Consider the following 22,743-nt stretch of genomic DNA (forward strand, 5'->3'; position numbering starts at 1 on the left):
AATTCATGCATGCAAGAAAATCAGAGGAGGGAGAGAGAGACCGAGAACAGAGACAGAGAACAGCTTGACCAAGCATGTGCTTAAAGTGTGAGCTGGGACTGACTGGTATCTCATATTCCAGATATTACTTAGACACATTTTACTTTGAGTCACAGGATATGCAAATGTGTGACACATGAGAATGGACTTTATATACCCTAAATGCACATACAGTTGTAATGGAATATAATATTCATTAGAGTTTTCTGACGGGGAGGTTTTCTGGGCACATGTGTGGTTCTTTACTCATGAAGAATTTTCTTAGATGGAAATGTACAAGTCACAGTCTGCAAATAACACAATAATAACTAAGACAGCTTAAGATACAGTCTAAGTATATATTGAAAATATGAATATGGAAATTATGATGTAAAGAATACTGTGGGGCTTCAATTTTAACTTGAAATATGAATGCTGATTCTTGGTCAAAGGCTGACTAGAGGAGAACTTTGAGAACTGATCAAATGAAGCTTGCTGTGAGATATTGCTATTCAGTAGGTTGTTTATCTATTATCTTGGAGGCCATTAATTGTTTCCATATATATTCATGCCAGACACTATTCACAACTCTGGGAGGAGAGCAGAAAAGCAAACAAACACAGACAACAAAGAAGGCCTCACTCCCAAGGAGCTTACTGCCTTGTGACTGAGTGAAAACAAGAACGTAGCAAAACACAATGTGTGAAAAGCACAATAAAGAAAAATGGACCGAGTTTGGGGATGGGCAGCAATGGGGACAGTGATGGAGAGGCGCTGTTCTTGAATTCCTGAGTGACGAAAGAGTGTGGTGATGAAAGCTGATGATGTCATAACCAGGAACTCTCCTAACTGGCTTGGTGCTCGATCTGCTCTCACACTTGTGCATGTGAACAGTTTGCTTGAGAGTAATTTTCACTGAGGATGTTCCTTCTCTGTAAGTTCTGGTGGCTGAGGACCTAAGCAATGCTAACATTAAATACAAAGTAAGCCATAGAATGATGCGCAAGAGTTTTATTCCAGATTGTAGAATTAATATTCTATGAACAACCTCATTTAAAAATTTTGCCCTTAGGTATTCATTCTTTTATTAAAGGTATTTTTCTTTTTTTAGTATCAGCCATATGCTATTCTCCACAAAGTGGCAGTAATCAGATGCACAATGGTCTCTAACCTATGAAGCTCAAATTATACCTGGAAATGTTACTTATAAGGATGAGAAATAACCAAACAATTTTCATTTGGTTCCACTAAAGTTTGTGTTTGGCATGCCAAAATGTGTGTATACTCCTCCTCTGATCCTCTTTGTACTTGGAAGATTCTCTTTCTACTCCTTTCTCTGGCATATAGCTCCTACTTTTTCACAAGAAAGAAACAGCTTTTAAACTTGCTTGCTGAAAATATGAGAATAGCCTATGGACATATAGTTTTGTCTCCATACCAGTATCAGTGATAGATAACAATAAGGGCATACACAATGTCTACAACAAAGTGACCCATTATATATTCAGTCTATCCATGTACTAGATGTCTTGCATCTGTTGGACTAACTTGTACCACAACTATGTTGATCATATTTTATGAATGAGTAAAATAAAACTTCACTCATAAAAGAGTGATGGTCATGTGATTCAAAATAAGCAATTCTGAAGTGCATGTTTCATTGAGCTAATACTAATGCTCAAACTACTAGACTAAAAGTTATGAACCAGTTGACAAAAAAGATGTACTTTTTAGAATTTTGGAGGATAAAATATAATTTGATGTAAGATGAAACAATCCCTTTCCACCTCAAGTTGCTTTTGGTTAGCGAAATAAACAGGGAGACAGAGATAGATAGACCTAGCCGTGTATTTTTGGTAGGACTGTGGTGGCACTTGAACTTTGGTTTGGAAAAGCCTTTGAATGATTAGAACATTGTGGGAACTTCGAAGCTAATGTTGATAGCAGTGCAGACAATGGAGGCCTGGCTTGAGACGTTTCTGAGGGTAGTTTGAGGTTTCCTTAAGGACTATCAGGGCTGTTCAGTATTTTGACTTAAGAATCTGTGGCTCTGGTCAGCTGATGCTGAAGAATAGGGTGTGATTAAGAAGAGAACCACTAAAATAAAACCTTGTCTTTACTGAGACAATTGATCCTGGTCTCATGAGGTTGAGAAATTAGCTGTAATTAAAAAAGGACCTACATCATGAAGGCAAAATTTACTGGGAATTGTTTCCTAGGGATCAGCACACAAATAATGTCAGTCCAGAGAAGGTGAAAGCTGTAACTTGTGCGGGCAGCCAAACCTGGTAACGTGCGAGATTCTCCCAGGTAGGACTGGTTTTGAAGGTGTGAAACGGTCACGGAGAGAAGCTGAAGCCTGGCACTGTGAGAGGCCAGGAAAAGCCACTGGTGACAGTACAGCCCACTGGTGACAGTACAGCCCAGTGGTGACAGTACAGCCCACTGGTGACAGTACAGCCCACTGGTGACAGTACAGCCCACTGGTGACAGTACAGCCCATTGGTGACAGTACAGCCCACTGGTGACAGTGCAGCCCACTGGTGACAGTACAGCCCACTGGCAGTGGAAACCCCAACATGACTACTAAAGCAGATGTAGCCAGAAGGTGTGGAAGAAAGCTAGCCGGAGCCTGCAGACAGGCTTCCCGTGCTGTAGAAGGCAGAGCTGGAGACGTGGAGCCTTTTAGAGCCCAGACCCCTCTGATTAGTAAACTCAGGTTTTAAGTACTGAACTTTTCATACTGTTGAAATTTGGTTTTGCTTTTCTTCCGTCTTGGAATAAGAAAGTGTTTAATTTATTTCTGTTTTATAGGAGCTCACAGTTAAGAAACTTCAGAAGTTTAGAGAGACTTTGGAGTTTTAGAAAGACTTTGGATATTTTAAAGAGACCTTGGATAATGTAAAGACACTAAACTTTTGAAGACTGTGGGACCTTTAGGAGTTGGAATGTTTTATATTGTGATAGTAATTTAATATTAATATGAGATCTTGAGGATAAACAAAAAAAGAAAGGTTATGGCTTAGCAATAATGTGTTTGCAAGTTGACAGAGGGGGTCACTTATCCTGATTATTATCATTTTTTATTAACTTGACACATGGTAGAGTCATTTGAAAAGAGGGAACATCAGCTGAGAAAGTTCCCCTACTAGACAGGTCTATGGGTAAGCCTATGGAAACATCTCCTTGACTAATGATTGATATTGGGGACCCAGTTCACTAGGGGTGGTGCCACACACGGGCCCATGGTCCTGAATGGTGTAAGAACGTGGGTTGAACAAACCATGAGGAGAAAGTCAGCAAGTATCACTCTTCTAGTGCTTCTGCTTCAAGTCTTGCCTCCAGATTCCTAGCCTGGCTTCCCTGAATGATATACGAAAAGCTATAAAATGAAATAAATACTTTCTTCCTAAAGTTGCTTTTGAATATCATGTTTTATCACAATTATAGAAGACTAAGATAGTACCCAACCTTTCATATGAGTATTCCAGTGCTATTATTTTAAATAAGCCAAACTCAATGCAAATTATGAATTAGGCAAGAAATTAAGGATTAAATGGTTTTAGTATTGAAAATATTTTCAATGATATGCTGAGGAATATTCATATTTTCTACTCCAGCAAATTAGTATATAAACCAAAATGACTTTCTAAATATAGATCTTGGATTTTAATCCCCATGGTTACCATCTTGCATATAAGGAACATGATAAATAGCCTTTTCCCTTTTATGATTTCCTCCAATGACTCAGAGCAAGCTAATACTTTCCTGGCCATTAGGACTCAACAGGAACTAATTTTGCAGATCTGAAATACTGAATGAGCCCTAAGTACCTTTCTTCCAAGCCACTGATACAAAGCCAGAAAAAGAAAAGAGGGAAAGAAAAAGAAAAGGGCATGACTGGAATTGAAATCAATCAGGTGGCTTGACAGAGGACACCACTATTGACTACTCATTAATGAAACACCCATAAGTGCTACTACTTTTAGTTTTACACAATTGAAAAATGAAACTTTGAATATGAAGACCACCAGAAATCATTGAAATAGCAGAAGTGCACAGCACAAGTGCATGATAAATTCATTAAAAGTCTTGTTACATGAATATGCCCCTTGTCTTCCAGAAAGGAGCTGATTTTTAAGGCAATGCATTATGGCAAACATAATTATGCAATATCATATAGGTTTTACATACTGGTCACAGCACTGAAACAGACGAATGAATACATTAAATGCATAAAATTTTTCCTTAGGACAAAAAAATTAAAAAAAGAAAAAAAAAAAAAAAGAAAAGAGAAAACCCTGATGAAGAAAGCATGGTAGGTAACAAGATGTGAAGATTCCCTTTCTATCCAGGTAGTCCAAAAATGAATTCAATGAAGCTTTTTCATAGCCCAAACTCTACATATATCCTCTGCAAACAACCTCAAAATCTCCACTTGGGCTCTGGCACCCACAGTAAAGTAGCCTTCTGTTTTCCTTGATTTTTCAAAAGGCAGCCAATTTTTCTCCATGAGGAAAAAAAGTCTTTCTTAAAATAGCTCTCTACAATGTTCTATAATCCACTTTTTTTCTTTAAGCCAACCTCCCAATCATAAGACATTTCTTCCTTTAAGCAAATCAGCATGCTGTTGTAACCTTTTCTATGTGGGATATTTTTGAGTACTTACAAATAAGCCTGTATTTATAGGGAATGAATAATAAGAGGAAGAATTAGTTCAGGTAAACATGACATTAGAAACAGTGAAAGAAGTAGAACTGTATAAATCACTTTTGAAAACAACTGCTATATCCTACACCATCTGTGTCTACTTTGTTAATCATCAAAAGCTTTATCTCTATTTGGTCTGCAGTCTGGAATGCAGCCTGAGAATAATTTAGACTAGGAAAGCAAGCAGGGAACACAAATAAAGGGTTACATTCTCTACCAGACACTGGAAGGAAAGAAGAAAACAGTGGCACCAAATTGAGCTGTGACTTGAACATTATAATTCCCCAAATCCCTAATAGACAGTAGGTGGTTGAAAGAGTAAGAAAAGTCCATTGAAATAATATTTTCAGTGGCACTGCTTCCTATCAAAATGGCATTAACATAAGCTCTGGAGGTCATCCCATTTTTAGCGTTCATATTAAAGAATGTACTCACAAAATAATCAAACATAGGGATTGTTCCACTTCCCTGCAGTTTCCCTCACCTGTCTCTCATTTTGGTGCTTGTAAAATGACTGAGAGCAAACTATTTCATTAAGCACTGAATCTACTCTATAGAATCCTTGCATGTCTAATATGACCGGTATAAACCTTTGGATTAAAAAAAAAAGTTGTTCTCTCCATTAGTTGGGTCAGATACTCCTCAAATTGCTAAATAATTATGCAACACCTCCTGCATATGTGTATCATGAAAAGTTGTACATATTATTTAGCAAAGAGGGCTGGCTTAGCAGTTGAGAGCAATGGCTGCTCTTCCAAAGTACCAGGGTTCAATTCCCAGCAACCACATGGCAGCTCACAGCTGTCTGTTAACTCCAGTTCTAGAGGATCTGACACGCTCACACAGACATAAATGCAGGCAAAACATCAATGCATATAAAAATAAATAAATCTTAAAAAAAGAATTTCAGGGAATCAACAGCATTGGGAAGTGAATCCATATATCCCAAGTGAATAGCATATGCTTAAAAAGAAAAAGAGGGAAATATATTTATTACAGGAATGAAAAGTAAATGAAAAAACAAGCAGTGCAATAGGCAAAACATATCAGAGAAATGAAATCAAGAGGAAAAAGTCTGAAGTGTCTATGTTAGCAGCTCATAAAAATACACCAGTCTTCTGTCCTAGCTGCCTCTCATTAGTCACCACTTAAAGGCGGGGTAGCCAATGAAAAGAAGCCTTTTCTACTTCCTGCTCAAGGATTCAGCCTGTCTCCACAAGAATGACCTATATTCCATCACCTAGTTTTGAAAATTCCAAGCCCCAGATATATCCTCTGCAGGCAAATTTCCAAAATAAAATGAGGGCAAACTAACTGCTGGAGTGCATTGTGGAGACAGACTGTCTAGGAAGGCCTGAGATGTCACATAGCTGTGTCCCTCCTCCACCGCGTTATTTCAACTAAAACTTATGACTGCTATAATTGTGTATACTAAGTTTATAGTTTACTTTGGAGAGTAAGATGGATTACTGATTCATGGGTGGATACAGATGTGATAGACTTCAGATACACAAAGAAGCAAACACAGGAATGTTAACGGGAGAATTCAGGTAAATAGATGTTCTTTTTTTTTTCCAATTTTTTAGTATGTCCAAACATTTTTTAACAGCAAAACTTTGGGGAAAATATGACTTTAAAAAGGAAGGAAAGAATGGAAAAATTATCAAAGAACTAATCCAAATCATTGTTGATTGTCAAGAGTTGAGTATGTAATTGAAGTGATGTTTGTGGATTTGTGATTTTTTTTCTGTACTTTTAAATTCTCTACAAACAAAATCTTTCTGCCCTAAACTGAACTGCTAGTATAGAATTATTTTGTTGGGAAGCAGTAAAGGATGAACTTCACAAAGATGTTTATGCAGTATATTTTGTATGGGGTATATTTTCTCTTGGATGGGGACTAAGAAAGAGAAGGATGATTCAGAAGGTGGTATAGAAGGAAATGAAACATCATAATTAGAACCTTTTAAAAGATTGGGTGAAGAAGCCCAGTAGACAGATGAGGTTGATGAGGAAACTTACTAAAACCTGTAAAAACAAAACAAAAAAACCTCCGTGGACTCATACAAAACTGTTCTCAAAGACAATTATCACTAAAGCTTTTTCTGATTTAGTAACATGGAGCCCTTCCCCCACAGCAACATCTGGGAATATACTGGAGAATAGTACATTCTTTCCCACACCTAATACCACGACTTCCTGTCACTGTCCCCTCCCACTCAGGATGGAGTAGGAAAGGAACAGATTTCCTTGCAACAATTTGGCTTACTAGATGTTCTTGGCAAATTTTCCAACTGTGTACACATACACAGCCATAACTGTGTCATTTGAGGCTCTAAAGCATGTATTAACAATGAAATAACATCAGTAATATAATGTAAAGATACAATGTAAAATACTTCGCCTGCCTTCCAGGTTATATTTGTTTAAGTAAAATCAATTATCTTTTTTTTAAGAACAAACACATAGGAGTAGTGTCAGTAGCATCAGAAATTACATACAGACACAAGTACACACACATGCATATATGCATATGCATGCATAATATTTGTATTCTAGAAGAGAATTTGCCAAAAGGACTGGGTGACATTTTTTTTTAACAAAACAGAAGACAAAATCATTATATTAAAATATCAAATCACCATTAAATCAATGATCACTGTCATGCATGCTTTTATCGGTAGACTTTATGAATAGCAACTGTAAGAGCTTTCTATCTAATAACACACAAACGTCAAGCCCAAGCACAAAGAATTTACTTGAACCATGAGAAAATATGCTATTCTTATTTGATACTTACATGTTTAAGTCCCATACAATGTCCCTACCATTGCAGTCATAGATAGAGAAGCAGTAATAGATGGATAAGTAACAACACAGCAAGAAACGGTGGTGTTTGTATTCTACATTCACATACTGTCTCATTCAATGTAAAATGCATAATAAGTTGTGAGCATAACATGGATAGATTGAGCCTATTTCCACATATCATCTAAGAACAACAATAGATGATGCCATCTATTGCTTATGAATGTGAATTTGGACAGAGCAATCAGAAGCAATAAGATAAAGATGACAAATTGCATTTGACAGACTATGATTTTCCCCTAATTCTCTGAATACAGGCATCAAGGATGGCAGCATGTGATCACTGCAGCTGCACAGAGGCAAATGGAAGTTGGTACTGTCTGCTGAGTCTATTTTCCTTTGTTCTTGCAATAGGTAGGAACTAGAATGTAAATGCCATACACGATTCTCCCCACCCCCGAAGTCTCTGAAGGAGACAATAAAACCTTTTTCAGGAACCAATAAGGGTGCATTTGCCTACAGCATTATTATGCCCTTGAACCACTCTAGCAAGACAGTATTGTAGGAAATAAGGTGACAGCATCTGGCATAATCATTGTATTTGTGTTCCTAGTTATTTATCATCTATATAGTCATCTTTGTTAAGTGAATTTTGAGTTCTTCCTGTAAACATGAGTTTGATTTGAATACCCTTTGTGACAATCTTTGGCCCACAGGCAAATCAGGAGGGACCAAGTGACAGGTGCAATATTAGACCCCCAAGTAGCCTCTGCCATTGTCATGAGGAAGCAGTGCTCAGGCTAGACTATTAGTGCCAGGAGAAGGACAAGGAAAGAAGCAGAGCTGCCACAGCCATAGCATTCCCCAAAACAAAATCTCTGTCTCATGTCAGAAGAGCTACCTGGTGTAGAGCAGAAGAAAAACCAAAACTAAGGAACTATTCTATTGCAACTAATCTCATAATCCTTTGGATTTATTTTGACTCTTTAAAATTTTTCTTAAGGTATAAATATTATTTCAAAGTTTATAAGATTAATATATATATATGTATACATATATATATATATATTTAAACTTTCTGTTGTTATATTAAATGGTCATATGGACCACTAACTAATTTTAGAACAAGGTGTAATCTAGCTTCTTGTACATGATTTCGAGATGTAGTCTGAATCAGGTAACTAGGAATTAAGTTTGTGTACTCTGGGTGTATTTAACAAATTGTGGTTCTTTAACCTTTCTGAGACCTGCTGCATTATGGCTTTTAAAATCTTTAGTTTTCTACAGTAAACCACGACCATTGCTAACAGCAAACTTTGAAGTCCTCTTCAAAAGGATGACAGGGTCCCACAACTATGATTCTACCTGGATTGTGGTAATGCCACTAAGCTGACAAACACCACCCAAATATTAACTTTGGACTACAAACTGCTCAGGATAATTTTACGGTGGCTAGCTGAGATAGTCCAGCCTCACGCAGTTCTCCACTAGGACTTCAGATAAGCCCAGCACTTTCCATTACACAGAGACTGGCAACCAATGATACAGCTAGCTCTCCCAGGTCTTGACCATTATCTAATTTTTTTCAGGGTCCCCTAGAGATGCTGTCACCACCCAAACAGCAGGCAGCCATCTAGAGAACATGACCTGCACATTTTCAAGATGGGGGGGAGGTGGGTTTTGGTCATTCAGTGGGTTATGGATATTTGTCATGGTTTAGCGGGGCTGGTTACAAGTTGTTATTGGTAATGGTCAGGAAAAAAAGCTGATCAAAGGAGATTAGATTCAGGGATCTCATTCTGAAAAGAAAAAGGGGGTGATACAGAAATGATAGGATAAAAAAGTAGATTTTTTTAATCTACTTTTACACTAAAACAGCAACTACTAGTCTTAAATATTTTACACTGGTATAGATTTTTGCATATTGATACAAATTAAGGTTATTTTTGTTATACTGTATATATATATTTCTATATTTCTATACTTATTTAAGGTATTTTTGTATATTGATACATATTTACGGTTATTTTTGTTAGAACACACAAATATATATTTCTACTCTTGTTTAAGGTACCTAGGCAGCTCATTGGACAATGTAATGTAAATTCCTAGTCCATGAAAGTTATTATTACAAACTATTTAGGATAATAAAGAAATGCAGGTTAGTAGTTGGTCACCTATTATAATCAAACTTGTAGTCAGGTTAGGTATGTTTCCAAGGTCAAACAGAGATATATGTTAGATAGATAAACATTCAGAGATCTATAGAATATGGTATTTAAGATGTTTTAATAACATAAGGCTTTTCATGATAATAAGTGTCTGCTCCTGGCAGTGCTTTAGAGAAGATGATGGGCATCAAAGAATCTACATATGGAATTTGATTTTTGAGGCAAGCTGCCCTTGCCTTGACTGCTAACAGTATACTGTTCTAACTGGACAAGCAGAACACAAAGAAAGTGACTGCCGAACTTTGCCAAAACAAGGCAAGGGCACTCCTTCAAAATTCCTGCTTCACAGAAAAGTTTGTCAGGTATTCTAGGCCTGTAGGCTGAAGATGGATTCCCCAACATTCCAGAAGAACCTTAGATAACTGTCCAGGCAGCGAGCTGTTTCTCTCATTTCTATAGTTTTGGAAGTTGTTTGCTCTGCACTTCCTGTTTACCCAGGTAGTATTATATTCTTCTTGGGTCTCTGATGGAGTTGAAGACTATAAAGTTATAGTTTTCCTTGTTATCAAATTCAGAAAAGAAACTCATTAAAGAGATATAAAGTGTATAAGGTTAAGAGGCATAAAAAGACAGTTTGGGGTTGGTAACACAAGTTAGGATAGAAAGTGAATTAGGTACAACACTTTGTACTCATGAAATTAGGATAAATAATGGAATATTTTCTCTAAATTTGCAAAAATACAAATGGACTGGACATTGTGAATGTAATTCTTACCTGATAATTGTTCTTATTGTATATAGTTTTACTATGTTAGAGTTAAAAACTTCCCCTTTTTATTTAGACAAAAAGGGGTAAATGTTGTATGATATTTTGATTTCATTCTGACAGTAAAGTTTAATTTGAATCAGAGAGCAGAGCTAGCTACTAACTGACCAAAATTAACTACAGAGGTTTTGGAGGACTAAGGACAGATAGACAGGAAGTAGTAGGTTAGTGCTTAGAGAGGGTCTTGTCCCTTATGGATGGAGGAACAAAAGAGATAGGAGGTAACCAGTCACTTATCTGCCGCTTCTTTGATCTTTCAGATTCTTACCCTGATATCTTATTCTCAAGTTTTTAATTGATAAAGAATAATTAAATAAACACTTCAGAGCCCACAGTCAGTCATGCCAAGTAGACACCAGCAAAAAGTACAGAATCCAGCCTTGTTAAACCAGATCCTATAAATGTTCTTCGACATAAGCCACAGAGCTCTTGGGATTACTTGCTACTCAGTGGGGAATATAACCAGGACATTAGAATGTCTCTCTGTGTCTACATTATCTTAATCTCAGCAACTAGATGACTCATTAGAGTCAACACTGAGGTCATATATGACACAGTGCCAAATGTCATATATGCAACACACTATTTCAAAATGATTGAAAAGGTTCACTTACAAATTATTCAGTTTTAGTTTTTTTATATTCCTAATTATGAAAAATTACATTATGATATATATCAAAAGAACTTGTATTTCATTTTTTTAATGTCAGAGAATGTAAAGTCATGATATTATTGTTATAATCTATTGACAATACTGGTGAAGGAATTTAATAAAGACAAGCCCAACTCTCCTGAAGTTTTGTGTTTTCTTAAAAAAAAATAACAAAAAAATCAACTAAACCTGGCACAGAAACATTTAAATATAACTTAAATTTTCATATAAAATGTTCAACAAATTCTAAATATTATGCTTTAAGCCTTATTATTTTGTAAGTGTGTTGGTTCAAAATAGTCCTTTTCAAATATTCTCTGCAATACTTCATCTTTAAAAAAAATGATTTAACTATGGTACTAGTAATTAGAACTTAGTTGTTTTCTTTGTTTCAATTTAAAATTATGCTTCAGAGCTTTCTAACAAGAAACAAAAATTTCAGTTTTGGACTAATCACACTGTCAAATAACCAAACTTTGTAAAACACATGATCAGAGGTGAGTGCCTTTGTTGCATAAACAGAAACAAGTTTTTAGACATCCAAGCAAACTCTGCTAGCTCTTCTTGCTTTCTTAAATTTGATTACTTGAAATAGTCCAGTTGTAGCTTGGTAGAACTTCTGGGATTGTCCTATGTACAAATTGTACTGTCCATGCACACACATGTTACAAAATTTTAAAATATTTTTTTACTTAGCTTAGTATTAGAAATTTTGTGTTCTTAGTGGACACAACCAACAATTTTATGAGGAATAAAATTGTTTGTGTATTCTTCACTGGGGAGCAGCAGAGGGAAGAATATCTTTGGATGGGGCTGGAGAGGTGGCAAGTAGGTCCAGTCACCTACTCCCAAACCTGACAGCTTGAGTTAGATAGTACACACATAGTGGAAGTAAAAAACTAACTGTGACAAGTTGTCCTCTTACTTCTATCCTCAAACTTTGGCATTCATGCCCACATGCATACATATACTACAAGTACATACACACTAAAAATAAATAAAAATGTAAGAATGTCTTTGGGACTAAGGATGTATCTCAGTGGTAGAGCAGCTAGCCTAGAAAACATGAGGCCCTAGATTCAATCTTCAGAGCAAAAAGAGATAGGTAGAGGGAGAAGGAGAGCGTAAATGAGAAGGTGGCTTTAACTAAATACAATCTTTAATTAATGGCAAAATCTTCTGGTTAAAAGGCATATCTTTTTAATATGCTGCACACAAAATCAGAACTGCACATAAGACAATTCTGCAGCATAAGAAAGTGTGGTAGTTGTCTTGGAGAAGGTAACTGCAATTTTGGGTATTGTAAGCTGAGCATACTACTTTTTTATATGGAGTACCTGTTTTAAATTTGCAGAATAACTGACAGATAAACTAGCGCTACTCAGATGTGTGCATTTGGCAGAAATTTTCTTCAACATAAAACAAATTAAGCATGTCACTTCAAAGAAAATAATGGACAGCGATTGGTGCCAATGATGAATCTGATCTTTTGTGCTAAAACTAGAATTTTGGGGAAGTTGTATCTGCTTCTGTCAGCTTAATAGCTTGTCAGACCATAAAACTCTTTCCTGGTTGGATTGATGGTGCAATCAGTTAGATGGCTTTCATAATAAGAAGTGTCAACATTTGAAGTGGCTGCCTGATTCAATGTAACAATGAGCAATGGGAGGTGTTACAAACTCAGGCACACAGAAGACACACATGGTGTGTTAGATACACTACTGGAATTAAACTTAGCCAAGAACAGTAAGTCCATTCCTATGATTTTGTCAACTAATCTTTAAGAAACAACCATTTCTCAACTCTGGGTGCAACAACAATAAAGAATATTCACAAGTATCTGTACACATTTTACAGTATTCCTTCTGTTTCAACTTAACTGTGTTGGATCAAATTATCTTTACAGACTTTTCCAATGAAACATGTCACAGCCAACTGAATTCAGTGGCAGTAGGGGACCCAGCTATCTCCTATTAAGACGGACACTAAGAGTTGGGCTTGGTGGCACACACCTTTAATCCGATCTCTTGAGTTCTAGGCCAACCTGGTCTGCTTACGTGAGTCCTAGACCAGACACAGACTCACCGTGAGACCATGTCAGTGAGACCATACAATGTTTTATACACAGATCGACACTAAATACATCTGGAAAATTGAAAAATAATATACTCTTTACACAACATTTATATTAGATATTATAGTTATTTCCCATAAAATGTTATTTGTGTCTTATTGCTATTTTATACCCACTCTGAAGAGTGACATTATTTTATAATAATTTTATCCAAATGATTAAATTTCAAATATTACAAGATTTATATTTTACACATTTTAAAACTCTATTTGGAGCCAAATAATCTTTAGTGATATGGATAAATCTTGATACCAAGGCATTTGAGTTTTGATACCTTCAAAGTAGCACAAAAAGCATCCAAGCCCTGTTTGAAGAGACAAAACATCCACGCATTTCCTGCATGACTGCAATGCACCTCATGGTACAAATACTCTACAGCCTGGAGTTTCCAAAGAAACAAGTTACCCTCTAACTACCCTAAAACACATACACCATGAAAGGTTTGCTCTGATAGGAGTTTACCATCATTGCAAATATTTCAGATTTTATAATTCCCACTGTATATGCACACGACATGTTAAAAAATAACAAATGCCATTTGTAACTACTAGTTAAGTAAAATAATGTCCTACATTGTTCTATGTGGAAAATCACTTCTTTCCTCAAAGACTAAGAGTGTAGTTTTGAGACAAAGTGAATCATGGTGATTATGAATTTGTTCAATGTATTAAATGGGGAGGCTTGTATGTGCCCTAAAGTAATCAGGAAAGAGGGTCCTGTATCTTGCCTGGGGAAAATAGAACTGGCCCTGGCGACATGAGTGAGGTGGGCCTGGATCTGCGGGCCTGAGAGCAGGAGCACTGGCTCTGCATTTTGATATAGGCTGCACTGGGTGAGCTGGCCCAGGTAGCACCAGATAGCTCAACTGGGTAGTGACAGTGAGGGAACGCTAGCAAGCTCAACAACCCAGCTACCACCCAGGCCCAGAACCAGGGCTATGAGGTAGCCCACCCCAACATTCACTAAATCTATGAACTGTTGAAGCATGTGAAAGGGATGAACCTACAGATTTAAAACAGCAGGATCTCCATGACACAGGGCAACAGGATATCCAAGAGGAGGCCCAGTGAAAGCCCATTATCAGTGGTGTAGCAGAAACCAGAGGTCTCGACCAGACCAATGGTTCATAGCAATGAGCACTTACAAGTAAAGATGTATGAGCTAAAGAGTAAACTGGGCCACACCACAGTATTCACGAAAAGATTCTTCTTTTTTGTGTGTTTTTGCTTTTGTTTTGGTTGGTTTCTGGTTTTTCTTTTAAAATTGGTTTTGTTTTGGGGGCAGGTTGCAAGGGACAGGGAGATAAGTGGGATCAGAATGCATGATGTGAAATCCACAAAGAATCAATAAAAGTAAAAAATGAGGGGGGAGCAAGAACAGCTACACCCTTAATGCTTGCCCTTCTGCTTTTTAAAAATTAATTAATAGTTTATTTTTAAGGCTTATTTTTGTTTTATGTGCATTGGTGTCACCCTCATGTGTGTCTGTGTGAGGGGGTCAGATCCCCTGGAGCTGGAGTTACAGACAGTTATGAGCTGCCATGTAGGTGCTGGGAATTGAACCTGGGTGTTCTGGAAAGTAACCAGTGCTCTTAACCCCGGAGCCATCTTTGCAGCCCACATTTATGCTTTTTGAAAATGTTTTATTTTGTGATTTTCCTGCAAGACATTAATATAGTACATATACATATACTATTTTTGGTTTTTTGAGACAGGGTTTCTTTGTGTAGTTTGTTTTGATGTCTGTCCTGGATCTTGCTCTATAGACCAGGCTGGCCTCAAACTCACAGAGATCCACCTGGCTCTGCCTCCCGAGTGCTGAGATTAAAGGCATGCACCACCACTACCTGGATATATACTTCTAATTAAGATGATTTAAATCCCTGTGTGTAAGAATGTCTGATTCATTTAAAAGTTGCATTACAGAATTTGTATTCACTTTTCTAATGACAAGAATACTTTTATGCTTAGTTTGGTAATATATCATGAGCTATTTTTGTCTCAATGAAATTGCAGGCAAACTGGTGTCACATTTTTCAGGGTCCTGTACAACTAAAGATTATGAAATAAATTTTTCAAAACTTGCTTAAGTGTCATGCCTGAGAGGATATTAATGATGGAGGAAGTATGGTTCAAGTAGAATGTTGCCCTTAATGATGTCAGAATACAAAATAGACTTCCACTATTTACAGAGCAACTTAAATAATGAGGATAGAGTGGATGAGTTAGAGACTGATTTAAAGAATGGTTCACATAGCTTTAGAAAGAAGACTCTCAAATGAAAGATCATGAATATCTTCTGGGGCAAAATAAAGAAATCCAAACAATGATAAAGAGGAAGCAAATCTATACTATGAAAGCAAGCAAATAAGCAGGACATAATGAACTGTAATAAAGACGAAAAAATAACATGAAAATACTCAAATAATATGTGCTTAAGGTAGTTTGTAGGTAAAATCAAAAAGAACTTCAGATAGAATAAATGCAGAAAAGCCAAGAATTATCACAGTAATTTGGACAATATGGGCAAAGGAATATTTAGGGTAGCATGAGTCTTAAAAGGTCTTTTTAATAAAAACAAACCTGAAGCCAGGATGAATATTGGGGTGAATGTTGGAAGATTAGAGAAACAGAACAGGCCACAGCTAACCTCACCTTGCCAACTCCTCAGCTGATCCTATTTCCTCAGACTGGAAGCCTCTGAGTCCTCATCCGAATGGCACTCAGCTGAACTGCTGCTCAAAAGCCGAAAAGCTTAACCAAGCTCTAGTTCCTGGTTTTCACACTTTATATACCTTTCTGCTTTCTGCCCTCACTTCCTGGAATTAAAGGCTCACTTCCTGGGATTAAAGGCATGAGTCACCATGCCTAGCTGTTTCCAGTGTGGCTTTGAACCCACAGAGATCCAGATGGATCTCTGCCTCCCAAGTAATAGGATTAAAGGTGTTAGTGCCACCATTTTCTGGCCTCTATGTCTGTCTAGTGGCTGTTCTGTCCTCTGACCCCAGATAAGTTTATTAGGATGCACAATACATTGGAGGACACAATATATCACCACAATTTAGCTTTAGTGACCTAACTAATTGATATCTAGAGCTGGAAGGGACCACAGAAATCGCTGATGGTTTTTCAGAGGAGAGCCAGGTAGGTGCTTTTCTTCTTGATGGAGTTATAGGTGGTATGACAGAAAGCAGCTAGATTGTGTTCCAGCTGCAGCAGGTGCCTTTCCTCTATCATGTTCTCTAGCCCTTAAGTCCCTGATAAAGAATATCTAGTAAAAAATATGAAAAGCCAAGTTACTGAGTTAGAACACAGCAGTGCATGGGGTTGGAGGCTGTACACTGCATGATATGAACCTAGAATAAGTCAGGGTACAAGCTGATGTTTCTACATATGTGCGTGCTGATTGAACCAGTGTAATTAACTTCTCTACATCCCTATCATTATTTTTGTCTTTGGAGTATTTGAGTTTTTCTCTTCTACTTATTCAGAAAAGTATGATAGCTGTTATGAATAAATTAGCCTACTGTTCTGCAGAATACTAGAACTAGAACTTAGTACTTTTTTAACTTCATTTTGATACATGTTATCTGGTGGCAGCCAATGCAGGCTGGTTTTTTTCTTATATGTTTTTAACTGAAATATAATTATATAACTTCCCCACTTCCTTTCTTTCCTCCAACCTCTCCCATGTCTTCCCTACTCTCAAGTTGATAGCCTTTTTTTCCTTTTTACTGTTATATATACTAACAACAAAAACATACTCAGTTGGTTGTGTGTGTATGCATAGATGTGTGTGTGTGCATACACATATTATATATTTACGTAACAAAGCAGTTTTTAAAAAATATTTAATGAGATGAAGTGCTAATTGTTCTGATTTGATCATTACATACCGTGTACATGCTTTGAATTATCACCAACATCTCATAAGTTTGCATTATTAAAATAATAATTTTAAAAGAGACACACAGCAACAGGACAAACTAGTGGAAACTTTAAATGTCAGGTGAAGGCAAAGGAAGATTCCTGTGCATGTGGATAAAACACAGAGCTCATATTGAATCAGGAGCATATCCTGGAATCTGGGGAATGCCATCACTGTGAAATTGGATAGAACTTCAGAGGTATCACATACTATGTGGAAGATATTTGCATGTTATCCACTAAATTTATCATAACAGGACTCTTAAAGTTTTCTGATTTAAAGTAGCTCCTGCTGGTTTATAATTAATACTAAGAATTATTCCTAGATCTTAAGTAATTTCCTCTCTTTAAAGAGTCATGGAAGCAATCTCTTAGTTCCTTAAGTGGTTGTGCCCCTCCTTGGCAACCTGTTGGTCTTCATTTATTAGGCACCAGAAGTCAGTGAGGCTGAAAATATGGCTGAGTAAGTTTCCATCTTCACATGTGTAATTAGAATGATTTTTAAAGTCTAGTCCTGGTAGAAGTATATGATAACATAGCATATATCTCAATTACCAGCCTGGCTTTTGGGGGAAGAGTCTATTTTTGTGTTTGGACATCTATTCCTTGCTATGACTTCACTTTATCTTGACCATGTTACAATTTATGTTGTCTTGCTACAATATGCATCTTCATATTTTAAAATAATATTAAAATCATTTTAGGACTAAGGTATCAATATTCTGCTCTTGTTTTGTCAAAACTAACAGTGAAAGTATCTATGTATATTTCAGCTGTGTGTGTGTGTGTGTGTGTGTGTGTGTGTGTGTGTGTGTGTGTTGCAAAGCAGTTTTGAGCTTTTGGCCTAACACTCACATCTTTAATCATGTATTATTTTCCATCATATAAAGAAGTGATGATCTTTATAAATCAGTGCAGACACTCTTCCTGACTGTCAAATGCAAACAACAGCATAAATATGTGTGAGCCGCTCAGACAATTTTAGGTGCACAGTATGAGGCCACAGAGACCAGCCTAGACTCCAGTGTCTAAAGAATCATCTCAAACATTTGGATCAGATAACACAGGATATCAGTCAATTAAGCAAAGCAGACTAAGGTCTTTTGCACAATTGTTTAAACATAGTAAACCCAATTAGGTTCTTTATCTGATAATACCAACATCCTAGAAGGACATTGAAGACAAAGAATAAACTAAGAAAGCTCTCTGACAGTAACTGCTACATTTTCTCTACTTTGATAGCCAAATGATGATATGTAATTAACAACATCAGGCGTGACAACAATACCTGAAACCAAAGGACACTAAGTACTGCTCTGAGCTACAGGTCGGAAACACAAATTTAGGCAGCGATGCTGCTAAGTCAGAGCAATCATGATTAACAGGAAGTTGTTCTAATTAACAAACATTGTGATATGCAATTTGCAATATACCGTGAAAGGTTTGAATAGAGGAAAAACAAAACCCACAAAACCCCAAGAACATGACCACTGCTTTTCCATCTAGGAATCTGTCACTGACAGAGAAGTCTGTACACATACCTAGCAAAACTAACACTATGCATCCCTTCTAAGGTGTTTGGAAGGGAAGAGTTATAGGAATTCAAATAATTTTCCTTTGGGGTGATGTGATAGACTTCGCAGAAGACATGGCTTTGGAATGAATTGAAGAACTAGGAAGAATCCAAAGAGAACAGATCAACAATTTTAGGTAAAAGAAGAGGTCACAAAAGGCAAGGGACTTCCCAGGGTAGGCAAAACAAAAGCCTCTTTCAGAGGAGAGAAGAAAAGTAATCCTCTTGAAGATGGAATCTACACTGGAAAGACCGTTAACCCATTACATTGCCATCTAGTAGTAATATCATAGGATGGCATTAAGAGTAAGACTTCAGTGTTAGCAGAACTGTGTGAAATCTTACCTTTACCTCTTGAGCTGGAAGGAGTCATAAAACTTTCATTCACCTTATCACATCAGCTCTAAAGCAGGGGTGCTAAATTATGCACTCCGAGTTGTTTAGAATGACCACAGTAGGTGAAGCAACACTTGACCTCACTTAATTCTCTATGTGCTGGATGCATCCAGACACCAATTCACTTACAAACTCAAAATTATCACCACAGGTAAGTTGCTGCTTATCTCTCAATGAACCAAGCAAACAACCTCAAATTATAATTGATCACAAAGAGTTTCTTTCTAATTACTAATCAAAGTTGGTAATTAGGGCCTGGAAAAAGTCTTTGGTAAATGTACTAGCAAGAACAGAACATATAGGGAACAAATATTTTTATGAAAAACAAAGTTCAAAATGAATGAATACATAATTGAGAAACATAAAAATGAAATGACCAAAATATCTTTCCAAGGTTACACAGAAAATATCTCTATGCCTTGCAGGTAAATTTGGAAGAATTATGTTACTGGCAGAGGCCTAAAAAGGTCAATCAATGTATTTCTCTGCTTCAGCGGGGTACAGGCAGGCTCTGTAGAGTCCCACGGAATTCCTCGACCATCGATTTTCAAACCTCCCTGGAAACTGATTCTTCCGTTTTCTCTGTAACCTTCTCTAAGGTTCAAAGGCCTACTTTGCCAGATAAATCCTACCTTGAGGCCAAGTTAAGCCCTTCCTATTTATCCTAACATGTTTTTTTTTTATCTTAGTTTAAGAGTGATAGGCACTGAAATTCAAATAAATAACTTAAAGATGTTAGGTAAAATTCAGTGATTTTCTTTTGTCCTAGATCATTTTCTAATAAAAGCCCAAGCCATCATTTTTTTTTTTTCGAGACAGGGTTTCTCTGTGTAGTTTTGGTTCCTGTCCTGGATCTCACTCTGTAGATCAGGCTGGCCTCGAACTCACAGAGAGAGATCCACCTGGCTCTGCCTCCCGAGTGCTGAGATTAAAGGCATGCGCCACCATACCACGCCATCATTCTTAAAAATGCTTTTTTTTTTTTTTAGCTCAAAGCTTGAATGAGGCGGTGAAGAAGCTGTTTTCCAAAGACGACCTCAGGAAAATCTCTCATCTCACATACCTCTCATCCGTCAACAGCGTCTACACTTCTGGTAAGGGAGCTTGATCCAACATTCAAGTGGTGTGACTATCCTGAATCTGCCATGCTTCCCAAAAAGTCCAAACTGAGCTGGGTGGTGAGACCACATGGGGACGCCGTTAGACCACGTGCAGAGGGATGCCCTGTTCCAGCTCTCTCTTGACCCGCCTCCAGTCACAACGTGGCTGCAGCTGCAGAAGGGATCCAGCCTGCTCCAAGTCCCTGCTAAGCCCCAGCTAAAATCTCAACTACAGAAATCATGAGAAATAGTAACAAGATCCTTGATGCTGTTTTTAAAGATATATTTTTACAAAATATCTTTAATTGTGTGATTGTGTCTGGAGGGGGTAGGTGTGTACAGATATGCTTGGGTGACCAGAGATCATGAATGTCAGGTTGCCCTGGAGCTGGACTTCCAATTGGTTATAAGCCATTCTATATGAGTGCTGGGAAGTGAACTTGGAGTGTCATGAGGGGAAACCACTGAGCGATCCCCACAGCCTCAATCCTTGTTGTTTTAGAATGTTTTATCATGGAGGGAGTTGATCAGTCCATTCACTGGAAACCTATAGATATATATAGGTCTGGGGCCTATAAAGAAAGGCAAAATCATGGCTGGAGAGGAGTCTGTGGTTAAGAACATGGGCTGCTCTTCCAGTGAACCAGGTTTTAATTCCCAGCACCACGACTGGCTAACAACTGTCTTTAATCCAGTCCTAAGGTATCTGATATCTTCTGGTCTCTGTGGTTACAAACATACATGCAGATAAAAACCCACGAACATAATTTTCTATGTAAAAATAAAAGAAGCAACAACCCATGACCAGAATGTATAAAGAAAGACTAATATTAAAATACTTATGTATGATAATGTATCTGTAGGCATCTTGTGATCTATAAAACACAGCACATATTCTAAATGATAGGATGGATTCTATGGTATGAATATATGGCCATCACAAAAAAGGAACTTCCTTTATCCTTTACCACACACTTTCTTTGATAACTTGTCTGATATTTCCAGGAAGGATTAATTATTCCATATTTTGTCCCTGGGCACATCTGTATTACATTTCTCCTACTGTTGTTATATAATTATTCAACTGTTCATGCTGAACTTCCCTAATATACTACAAAGTCCTTGAAATCAGTCCTGTGTTATTATTTGCTTTGGAGTGTCTAGCTCTTACTTGAATACCCATCACATGGTACTCCTAATACACATTTATCAAATGAGTGAATGAATGAATAAGTAAGTGGATGAGTGAATGAGTGAGTGAATGAACAGGTGAGTAAGTGAATGAGTGAAGAAATGAGTGAAGAAATGAGTGAATGAATGAACAGATGAGGAAGTATGTGAATGAATGAGCAAATAATAATATCCATTTTATATCAGGTGTTTGAAGTAATAGCCACACATCAAAAAGCTTTAGAGGCATAAATGAACAATTTGATTTTCAAAAGACTCATCAGTGTTTAAAAGACAATGGGGAGGAAATCTGCCTTCTCAGTTTTAATCTCCACATTCAACAGTTCCGTTCTTATCTTATTTTTTTCCTTTCATCTGCAATGACCCTGAAATTGTGAAGACTGTAACTTCCTCTTTGATCACCCATCCTTTCTTTCCTATCTCCTTTTTGTGTATTATGAGTGTTCTTTTAAATTTAAAGGTAATGGTCAATTTTAAACTTGGAATATTTAGAAAACCATTTTACATAAAAAGGAGTAGAAATACCAACATTCTGTATTCATATCTTTCTTGTAAATCATTGTACTTTTAGGTATATATTTTGAAAAGAGGATACATATCTGTTGATGGAATCATAGCTAATCTTCATATAAAGTAACTTTCTTTTCAGAGCATTTGGTATCTGTATTTACATGACAACCTGCTCCTGGGTCCTGTGTACCGAACAGCTAGTGAGACTAGACTCATTGCTGGTAGTTCATCATAATCAGCACAGCTATAATGAGTTCATTTAATAAACATGTTATAAAATCTATTGATGTTCTAGATTGTCATGAAATTTCCTATTTTTGGATTAATTTCTTTTGTATTTTCTATGTATGAGTGTTTTGCCTCACATATGTATGAGCACCAGAGCCTGGTGCTCATGAGAATTAGAGGGCATGTGACCCCCAAGAACTGGACAGTGGATAGGTATGAACGATGTGGGAGCTGCAACTGAACTCAGATCCTCTGCAAGAGCAACAAGTGCTTATTGGCTGAGGCATCTCTCCAGTCCCATGTCACAAAACTACTTTATAAACAAGTTAAATATTCTTCCATGACAATTTCATAAATGTAAAATGTTGTTAACCATTGTCTAAAATTCTGTTATTTGAATAGTGATCTAATTATTGTTTAATCTTTTATATCATATATGTGTTTTATTATCTTCTCTTCCTAAACATTCTTACATCAATAGCTAATTCTTGTTATTGGCA

General features: G+C 36.9%; 1 long non-coding RNA gene across 1 annotated transcript; it reads left to right on the forward strand.

Annotated features, from left to right (window-relative positions):
• Positions 1–866: 866 nt before the first annotated feature.
• On the forward strand, positions 867–20,612 carry LOC131906601 (uncharacterized). Its single transcript, XR_009378151.1, has 2 exons — positions 867–1,001; positions 20,204–20,612. It is a non-coding gene; the product is annotated as an uncharacterized LOC131906601 (long non-coding RNA).
• The last annotated feature ends 2,131 nt before the right edge of the window (positions 20,613–22,743 follow it).

The sequence above is a fragment of the Peromyscus eremicus genome, chromosome 3 (assembly GCF_949786415.1).
Source record: "Peromyscus eremicus chromosome 3, PerEre_H2_v1, whole genome shotgun sequence".
Lineage (NCBI taxonomy): Eukaryota > Metazoa > Chordata > Mammalia > Rodentia > Cricetidae > Peromyscus > Peromyscus eremicus.